The sequence below is a fragment of the Salmo salar genome, chromosome ssa15 (genome assembly GCF_905237065.1).
Source record: "Salmo salar chromosome ssa15, Ssal_v3.1, whole genome shotgun sequence".
Lineage (NCBI taxonomy): Eukaryota > Metazoa > Chordata > Actinopteri > Salmoniformes > Salmonidae > Salmo > Salmo salar.
The window spans coordinates 23,982,712-23,993,751 of NC_059456.1; the positions used below are offsets into that span (position 1 = coordinate 23,982,712).

The 11,040-nt window shown below is 44.4% G+C and overlaps 1 non-coding gene across 1 annotated transcript; it reads right to left on the bottom strand.

The window, feature by feature from the left end:
• Window positions 1-7,431: 7,431 nt before the first annotated feature.
• Window positions 7,432-7,486, bottom strand: LOC123727471 (U7 small nuclear RNA). Its single transcript, XR_006759467.1, has one exon. It is a non-coding gene; the product is annotated as a U7 small nuclear RNA (small nuclear RNA).
• Window positions 7,487-11,040: the final 3,554 nt, after the last annotated feature.

Here is an 11,040-nt window from a genome sequence, read left to right on the forward strand (position 1 = left end):
AAGGCTTTACAGCGAAAGCAAAACATTAGATTATGTCAGGAGAGTACCCTGCCAAAAATAATCACACAGCCATTTTCAAAGCAAGCATATATGTCACAAAAACCAAAACCACAGCTAAATGCAGCACTAACCTTTGATGATCTTCATCAGATGACACTCCTAGGACATTATGTTATACAATACATGCATGTTTTGTTCAATCAAGTTCATATTTATATCAAAAAACAGCTTTTTACATTAGCATGTGATGTTCAGAACTAGCATACCCACTGCAAACTTCCGGTGAATGTACTAAATTACTCATGGTTAACGTTCACAAAATACATAACAATTATTTTAAGAATTATACATACAGAACTCCTTTATGCAATCGCGGTGTCAGATTTTAAAATAGCTTTTCGGTGAAAGCACATTTTGCAATATTCTGAGTACATAGCCCGGCCATCACGGCTAGCTAATTTGACACCCACCAAGTTTGGCCCTCACCAAACTCAGATTTACTATAAGAAAAATTGGATTACCTTTGCTGTTCTTCGTCAGAATGCACTCCCAGGACTTCTACTTCAACAACAAATGTTGTTTTGGTTCCAAATAATCCATAGTTATATTCAAATACCCCCATTTTGTTCGTGCGTTCAGGTCAGTATCCGAAGGGTGAAGCGCGAGCGCATTTCGTGACAAAAGATTTCTAAATATTCCATTACCGTACTTCGAAGTATGTCAAACGCTGTTTAAAATAATTTGTTATGCTATTTTTCTCGTAAAATAGCGATAATATTCCAACCGGGCGACATGGTATTCATTCAATGGCTGAAAGAAAAAAATTGAGAATTCTCATGAACGCGCTTCTCAGTCTCACTTTTCCCAGCCTGACCACTCACAAACAGAGCTGCTGTACTTTGCCCAGAGACTGCAGACACCCCATTTCACTTTCTGGCACCTTCTGAGAGCCAATGGAAGCCTTAGAAAATGTCACGTTACAGCAGAGATGCTGTATTTTCGATAGAGATGCAACAGAAGGAGAACAAATTGTCAGACAGGGCACTTCCTGTATGGAATCTTCTCAGGTTTTGGCCTGCCATATGAGTTCTGTTATACTCACAGACACCATTCAAACAGTTTTAGAAACTTTAGAGTGTTTTCTATCCACATCTACTAATTATATGCATATTCTCGTTTCTGGGTAAGAGTAGTAACCAGTTTAAATCGGGTACATTTTTTATCCGGCCGTGCAAATACTGCCCCCTAGCCCCAACAGGTTTTAACCTGGTCTCTGACCTTCCCTTCACAATAGACAGTCTAATGAGAGTCATATTAACCTGGTCTCTGACCTTCCCTTCACAATAGACAGTCTAATGAGAGTCATATTAACCTGGCCTCTGACCTTCCCTTCACAATAGACAGTCTAATGTGAGCCATATAAACCTGGTCTCTGACCTTCCCTTCACAACACAGTCTAAGGAGAGTCATATTAAGCTGGTCTCTGACCTTCCATTCACAACACAGTCTAATGAGAGCCATATAAACCTGGTCTCTGACCTTCCCTTCACAACACAGTCTAATGAGAGCCATATTAACCTGGTCTCTGACCTTCCCTTCACAACACAGTCTAATGAGAGCCATATTAACCGGGTCTCTGACCTTCCCTTCACACACAGTCTAATGAGAGCCATATTAACCTGGTCTCTGACCTTCCTTTCACAACACAGTCTAATGAGAGCCATATTAACCTGGTCTCTGACCTTCCCTTCACAACACAGTCTAATGAGAGCCATATAAACCTGGTCTCTGACCTTCCCTTCACAACACAGTCTAATGAGAGCCATATTAACCTGGTCTCTGACCTTCCCTTCACAACACAGTCTAATGAGAGCCATATTAACCTGATCTCTGACCTTCCCTTCACAACACAGTCTAATGAGAGCCATATAAACTTGGTCTCTGACCTTCCCTTCATAACAGAGTCTAAGTCAGTCTCTGTCATTATCGACTCTGGTGGTACCATGGTGTTCTCCCAGACCACAATCCTTCTGCTGCTGGTTACATCTGTCTGGCTGGCCATTACATCCTGGCGTCATCCTCAGCTTTCTTTTGAGTTCAGCATCATATGCACACACTCAAAACAAGTCACTGGCCAAAAAAGACACAAAACATTGGCCGAAAAAGTCAGACTACTACAGGGATATTGTCTTACTGCCCTGACGTCATGCACATCAGTCATCTCTCTTCCTGTTATCAAAGGGGGTTATAAGAGAGTCTATTATACTATCTTCCAATGCTTTATTCCCTTCTTCAGATGCTGCTGAATCCATGTGTAAACAATTGCTTAAAATGAAATGATAGATAACCCTGGTTCAACCCCTGAAATAACTATTTTTGACTTGTCAAAATGTAGTTAAAAAGTCCTGGAAATTGTCAAGTGTAAATAAAAACAAATTGGATTCTGTCTTTAGTGAAAAACCAAGCAGGGATAATAACAAATATTATATTAATGACCCATAAACTTTCCATGGTCTGCCTTGCTGCTGCTCTATTCTGTTCTGTTCTGTTCTGGTCTGTTCTGTTCTGCTCTGTTCTGTTCTGCTCTGCTCTGCTCTGCTCTGCTCTGTTCTGCTCTGTTCCATATGGCCTTCCCTGTGGCTCAGTTGATAGAGCATGGTGTTTGCAACGCCAGCATGGTGTGTGCAGCGCCAGGGTTGTGGGTTCGATTCCCACGGGGGGCCAGTACAACAACAAAAAAATGCATGAAATGTATGTATTCACTACTGTAAGTCGCTCTGGATAAGAGCGTCTGCTAAATGATTAAAATGTAAATGTAAAATGTTCTGCTCTGTTCTGCTCTGCTCACCACGCTGCAGTAGCTCTATAACCAGATTTCCACTGCTCTCAAACTCACACTTCACTCCTCAATAGGACATGATTGGACACACCTGGCATTAGCTTGAATAACAAGAGTCACCAGCCTCCAAAAACTCAAAATGAAAATGTCACTTCCTGCTGACCCAGCCAAAGGTAGAGATGATGGGAAAGAGGAGCTTTGAGGAGAAGGAAAGAAAAAGAATGTCGGACACAGTCAGGGACTGAGGAACACATTAATGTTGGACACAGTCAGGGACTGAGGAATACATTAATGTTGAACACAGTCAGGGACTGAGGAACACATTAATGTCGGATGCAGTCAGGGACTAAGGAACACATTAATGTTGAACACAGTCAGGGACTGAGGAACACATTAATGTCGAACACAGTCAGGGACTGAGGAACACATTAATGTCGGACACAGTCAGGGACTGAGGAACACATTAATGTTGGACGCAGTCAGGGACTGAGGAATACATTTGTTTGCAAACAGTGTGCACCCAGCACTGCACGCTACGACTTCCCACAGGAAAACCAGACAGTTCCCTCAAGTACGCCACTAAGTATATTAGGAGCACATTGTGTTTGAAATGTGGAGAGACATGACAGTGTGACAGTCAGCCTGTTGTTATGAAATATAGCTGTGTCATGGACGGGTGAGGAGAGATGAGTTGATCCTGTGGACCGACGGTGTGTGTGTGTGCCAGGAGCTTAGAGCCTAATCAGAGGCAGCCGCTGTGTGTGTGTGTGTGTGTGTGTGTGTGAGAGAGAGAAAATGACAGTAGACACACACAACAGAGCACACATTAGGGCTGTTATGTCAGCACACACAGATGCGATCTTTCTCTCTCTATCTGCCCCCTCAAACACATCCTGTCCGTCTCTGTGAAACTAATCCATCCAGTATAGAAGGTCAAGTGAAGCCAGCAGTGGCTCACAAAGAAATGCAGATACCATGCTCTTCTATGGAACATAATCCAGATAGATTTTCTGACAATCTTAATAGTAGAAGCCCCTTAGAGAGAAACCGTCACTATGTCCACATTGTTTACACTTGTGTAGTACAAATATTTGAATGAGTTCCTCAGAATCTCTGTTTCCTATCCAAATAAATACCCTCAGAAATATGTTTTACAGTGAGCTCAAAAAGTATTGGGTCAGTGACACATTTTCAGTTGTTTTGGCTCTGTACTCCAGCACTTTCTGAAATGCTACAAGGACTATGAGGTTAAAGTGCAGACTGTCAACTTTAATTTTAGGGTATTTGTTATCCATATCGGGTGAATCGTTTAGAAATTACATAACTTTTTGTACATAGTCCCCCCCCCATTTAAGGGGACCAAAAGTATTGGGACAAATTCATTTACAGTATATGTTTATTAAACTGGTCGAAAGTTTAGTATTTGGTCCCATATTCCTAGCACACAATGACTACATCAAGTTTGTAATTTTACTTTTATTGTAAATAAGGAGAGAATATGTGTAAACACTTATGTGGATGCTACCATGTTTATGGATAGTCCTTAATGAATCATGAATAATGATGAGTGGGAAAATGACAGACACACATATTTATTTATTTATTTATTTCACCTTTATTTAACCAGGTAGGCTAGTTTATTATTTTTTTATTTCACCTTTATTTAACCAGGTAGGCTAGTTGAGAACAAGTTCTCATTTACAACTGCGACCTGGCCAAGATAAAGCATAGCAGTTGGACACATACAACAACACAGAGTTACACACGGAATAAACTAAACATACAGTCAATAATACAGTAGAACAAAAGAAAACAAAAAGTCTATATACAGTGAGTGCAAATGAGGTAAGTTAAGGCAATAAATAGGCCATGGTGGCGAAGTAATTACAATATAGCAATTAAACACTGGAATGGTAGATGTGCAGAAGATGAATGTGCAAGTAGAGATACTGGGGTGCAAAGGAGCAAGATAAATGAATACAGTATGGGGATGAGGTAGTTGGATGGGCTGTTTACAGATGGGCTATGTACAGGTGCAGTGATCTGTGAGCTGCTCTGACAGCTGGTGCTTAAAGCTAGTGAGGGAGATATGAGTCTCTGGCTTCAGAGATTTTTGCAGTTCGTTCCAGTCATTGGCAGCAGAGAACTGGAAGGAAAGACGACCAAAGGAGAAATTGGCTTTGGGGGTGACCAGTGAGATATACCTGCTGGAGCGTGTGCTACGAGTGGGTGCTGCTATAGTGACCAGTGAGCTGAGATAAGGCGGGGCTTTACCTAGCAGAGACTTGTAGATAACCTGTAGCTAGTGGGTTTGGCGACGAGTACGAAGCGAGGGCGAACCAACGAGAGCGTACAGGTCGCAATGGTGGGTAGTGTATGGGGCTTTGGTGACAAAACGGATGGCACTGTGATAGACTACATGCAGTTTGTTGAGTAGAGTGTTGGAGGCTATTTTATAGATGACATCATCGAAGTCGAGGATCGGTAGGATGGTCAGTTTTACGAGGGTATGTTTGGCAGCATGAGTGACGGATGCTTTGTTGCGATACAGGAAGCCGATTCTAGATTTAATTTTGGATTGGAGATGCTTAATGTGAGTCTAGAAGGAGAGTTTACAGTCTAACCAGACACCCAGGTATTTGTAGTTGTCCGTATTCTAAGTCAGAACCGTCCAGAGTAGTGAGGCTGGACGGGCGAGCAGGTACGGGCAGTGATGGATTGAATAGCATTCATTTAGTTTTACGTGCGTTTAAGAGCAGTTGGAGGCCACGGAAGGAGAGTTGTATGGCATTGAAGCTCGTCTGGAGGTTAGTTAACACAGTGTCCAAAGAGGGGCCAGAAGTATACAGAATGGTGTCGTCTGCGTCGAGGTGGATCAGAGAATCACCAGCAGCAAGAGCAACATCATTGATGTATACAGAGAAGAGAGTCGGCCCGAGAATTGAACCCTGTGGCACACCCATAGAGACTGCCAGAGGTCCAGACAACAGGCCCTCCGATTTGACACACTGAACTCCATCAGAGAAGTAATTGGTAGACCAGGCGAGGCAAACATTTGAGAAACCAAGGCTGTCGAGTCTGCCAGTAAGAATGTGGTGATTGACAGAATCGAAAGCCTTGGCCAGGTCGATAAATACGGCTGCACAGTAATGTCTCTTATCGATGGCGGTTATGATGTCGTTTAGGACCTTGAGGGTGGCTGAGGTGCACCCATGACCAGCTCTGAAACCAGATTGCATAGCGGAGAAGGTACGGTGGGAATCGAAATGGTCGGTAATCTGTTTGTAATTAAATTGGCTTTTGAAGACCTTAGAAAGACAGGGTAGGATAGATATAGGTCTGTAGCAGTTTGGGTCTAGAGTGTCTTCCCCTTTGAAGAGGGGGATGACCGCGGCAGCTTTTCAATCTTTGGGAATCTCAGACGATACGAAAGGGAGGTTGAACAGGCTAGTAATAGGGGTTGCAACAATTTCGGCAGATAATTTTAGAAAGAGAGGGTCCAGATTGTCTAGCCCGGCTGATTTGTATGGGTCCAGATTTTGCAGCTCTTTCAGAACATCAGCTATCTGGATTTGGGTGAAGGAGAAATGGTGGGGGCATTGGCGGGTTGCTGTGGAGGGTGCCGGGCAGTTGACCGGGGTAGGGGTAGCCAGGTGGAAAACATGGCCAGCCGTAGAGAAATGCTTATTGAAATTCTCAATTATAGTGGATTTATCGGTGGTAACAGTGTTTCCTAGCCTCAGAGCAGTGGGCAGCTGGGAGGAGGTGCTCTTATTCTCCATGGACTTTACAGTGTCCCAGAACTTTTTTGAGTTAATACTACAGGATGCAAATTTCTGTTTGAAAAAGCTAGCCTTAGCTTTTCTAACTGCCTGTGTATATTTGTTCCTAACTTCCCTGAAAAGTTGCATATCACGGGGGCTATTCGATGCTAATGCAGAACGCCACAGGATGTTTTTGTGCTGGTCAAGGGCAGACAGGTCTGGAGTGAACCAAGGACTATATCTATTCCTAATTGTCATTTTTTTGAGTGGGGCATGCTTATTTAAGATGGTGAGGAAGGCACTTTTAAAGAATAGCCAGGCATCATCTACTGACGGGATGAGGTCAATGTCATTCCAGGATACCCCGGCCAGGTCGATTAGAAAGGCCTGCTCGCAGAAGTGTTTTAGGGAGAGTTTGACAATGATGAGGGGTGGTCGTTATATCCTACCCCCCCACCTCCAAAATGCTAACCTCCCCTGATATTGTAATAGTGAAAGGTTAGCATGTCTTTGGGGTATGATATTTGTGCGTCACTGTCCCAATACTTTTGGAGCTCACTGTATGTCTCTGGTTGGAAGGCCCACACTCTCTCCCTCCATATGCATACTTAAATAGATTAATCCCAAACACTATTTAAATGGAGGCAACACGATTAACTGTGAACCCCAGTGACATTTCTCCGTATTTAAAAACCAAAGTATGACAACCCACATTAAAAAAATATTATAGTATAATATAAACACTATAGTATTTACTCTAGTGTTTTTGTGGACAATACTGTATTATTTACTATAGGGTTTTTATTTTATTATCTTTGACATAGAAGTGGAGGCTTTCTCCTTGAGGAAACCTACTGGAGAAATACTAAAAGAGCAAATGTTCCATAACCTGTAGGTAGTTTGGTAGGTAGAGAGGTGGGTAGGTGGTAGGTAGGTAGGTAGGTGGGTAGAGAGGTGGGTAGGTAGAGCGAGAGAGAGGTGGGTAGTTAGGTAGGTAGGTGGAGAGGTGGGTAGTTAGGTAGGGAGGTAGATAGGGAAGGTAGGTAGCTAGGTAGCTAGGTAGGTATATAGCTAGGTAGCTAGGTAGCTATATAGCTAGGTAGGTATATAGGTAGGTAGCTAGGTAGTTAGGTAGGTATATAGGTAGGTAGCTAGGTAGGTATATAGGTAGGTAGCTAGGTAGGTAGGTAGCTAGGTAGTTAGGTAGGTATATAGGTAGATAGCTAGGTAGCTAGGTAGGAGCAAAACAGTGAATGGGATTTAGAGCAATACAGTGAATAGCTAGTGCGTTTGATTTCTTCCTATAGTATATTTTTTCAGATGTATCTGGTAGGTAGAGAGGTGGGTGGGTAGGTAGGTCAGTAGGTAGGTAGGTAGGTAGAGAGGTGGGTGCTCAGACTTTCCGCAATAGGCTGAGAGACGCTCAACTGAGGGCTTGTAGTCCTGTTGTAAGGCAGGTCCTCACCAGACATCATCGGCAACAACGTTGGCTATGGGCACAAACCCACCGTCGCTGGACCAGACATGACTGGCAAAAAGTGCCCTTCACTGATGAGTCGCGGTTTTGTCTCACCAGGGGTGATGGTCAGATTTGCGTTTATCTTCAAAGGAATGAGCATTACACCGAGGCCTGTACTCTGGAGCGGGATCGATTTGAAGGTGGAGGGTCCGTCATGGTCTGGGCCGGTGTGTCACAGCATCATCGGACTGAGCTTGTTGTCATTGCAGGCAATCTCAACGCTGTGCGTTACAGGGAAGACATCTTCTTCCCTCATGTGGTACCCTTCCTGCAGGCTCATCCTGACATGACCCTCCAGCATGACAATGCCACCAGCCATACTGCTTGTTCTGTGTGTGATTTCCTGCAAGACAGGAAAGTCAGTCACAGCAAGAACTGGCAAATCTGGTGCAGTCCACGAGGAGGAGATGCACTGCAGTACTTAATGCAGCTGGTGGCCAACACCAGATACTGACTGTTACCCCCCTTTGTTCAGGAACGCATTATTCCATTTCTGTTAGTCACATGTCTGTGGAACTTGTTCAGTTTATGTCTCAGTTGTTGAATCTTGATATGTTAATTCAAATATTTACATGTTAAGTTTGCTGAAAATAAACGCAGTTGACAGTGAGAGGACGTTTCTTTTTTTGCTTTTTTATAACTGCCTTGATTTTGCCGGACCCCAGGACAAGGGGATCCATTATGGGTATCCATAATAAATACAAATACACAGAGCTCTTCAGTAGGAAAGACCACACATGGCTCACTCGGGATACGTTATCAGAAGTCGGTACAGCCACCCGGTTTCTTCACGCATCACGCCAACAGAAACAAACATCTCTCTGGTAAGAAGAAGGGCAGGGGTGTATGCCTTATGATTAACGAGTCGGGGTGTGATCATAACAACATACATGAACTCAAGTCCTTTTGTTCACCTGACCTAGAATTTCTTACGATCAAATGCTGACCGCATTATCTACCAAGAGAATTCTCTTCGATTATAATCACAGCCATGTATATCCCCCCCAAGCAGACACCTTGATGGCCCTGAAAGAACTTCATTGGACTCTATGTAAACTGGAAACCACATATCCTGAGGCTGCTTTTATTGTAGCTGGGGATTTTAACAAGGCTAATCTGAAAACAAGGCTCCCTAAATTTTATTAGTATATCGAATGCGCGACCCGTGCTGGCAACACTCTGGATCATTGCTACTCTAATTTCCATGACGCATACAAAGCCCTCCCTCGCCCTCCTTTCGGCAAATCTGACCACAACTCCATTTTGTTGCTCCCAGCCTATAGACAGAAACTAAAACAGGAAACGCCCGTGCTCAGGTCTGTTCAACGCTGGTCCGACCAATCTGATTCGACACTTCAAGATTGCTTCGATCACGTGGACTGGGATATGTTCCGGATAGCGTCGGACAATAACATTGATGTATACGCTGATTCGGTGAGCGAGTTTATTAACAAGTGCATCGGTGATGTGGTAGCCACGGTGACTATTAAATCCTTCCCCAACCAGAAACCGTGGATTGATGGCAGCATTCGTGCAAAACTGAAAGCGCGAACCACTGCTTTTAATCATGGCAAGGTGAACGGAAACATGACCGAATACAAACAGTGTAGCTATTCCCTCCGCAAGGCAATCAAAGAAGCTAAGTGTCAGTACAGAGACAAAGTAGAGTCGCAATTCAATGGCTCAGACAAAAGACGTATGTGGCAGGTTCTACAGTCAGTCACGGACTTCAAAAAGAAAACCATCCCTGTTGCGGACACCGATGTCTTGCTCCCAGACGAACTAAACAACTTCTTTGCTCGCTTTGAGGACAATACAGTGCCACTGACACGGCCCGCTACCAAAACCTGCAGGCTCTCCTTCACCGCAGCTAACGTGAGTAAAACATTTAAACGTGTTAAACCTCGCAAGGCCCAGACGGCATCCCTAGCCGCGTCCTCAGAGCATGTGCAGACCAGCTGGCTGTTGTGTTTACAGACATATTCAATCAATCCCTATCCCAGTCTGCTGTTCCCACATGCTTCAAGAGGGACACCATTGTTCCTGTTTCCAAGAAAGCTAAGGTAATCGAGCTAAATGACTATCGCCTCGTAACACTCACTTCCGTCATCATGAAGTGCTTTGAGAGACTAGTCAAGGATCATATCACCTCGACCCTACCTGACACCATAGACACACTCCAATTTGCATACCGCCCCAATAGGTCCACAGACAACGCAATCGCAACCACACTGCACACTGCCCTAACCCATCTGGACAAGAGGAATACCTATGTAAGAATGCTGTTCATCGATTACAGCTCAGCATTTAACACCATAGTACCCTCCAAACTCGTCACTAAGTTCGAGACCCCGGGTCTCGACCCCCGCCCTGTGCAACTGGGTCCTATGTTTTCTAACGGGCCGCCCCCAGGTGGTGAGGGTAGGAAACAACATCTCCACCCCACTGATCCTCAACACTGGGGCCCCACAAGGGTGTGTTCTCAGCCCTCTCCTGTACTCCCTGTTCACCCATGACTGCATGGCCATGCACGCCTCCAACTCAATCATCAAGTTTGCAGACGACACTACAGTGGTAGGCTTCATTACCAACAACAACGAGACGGCCTACAGGGAGGAGGTGAGGGCCCTCGGAGTGTGGTGTCAGGAAAATAACCTCACACTCAACGTCAACAACACAAAGGAGATGATCGTGGACTTCAGGAAACAGCAGAGGGAGCACCCCCCATCCACATCGATGGGACAGTAGTGGAGAAGGTGGAAAGTTTTAAGTTCCTCGGCGTACACATCACGGACAAACTGAATTGGTCCACCCACACAGACAGCGTGGTGAAGAAGGTGCAACAGCGCCTCTTCAACCTCAGGAGGCTGAAGAAGTTTGGCTTGTCACCAAAAACACTCACAAACCTTTACAGATGC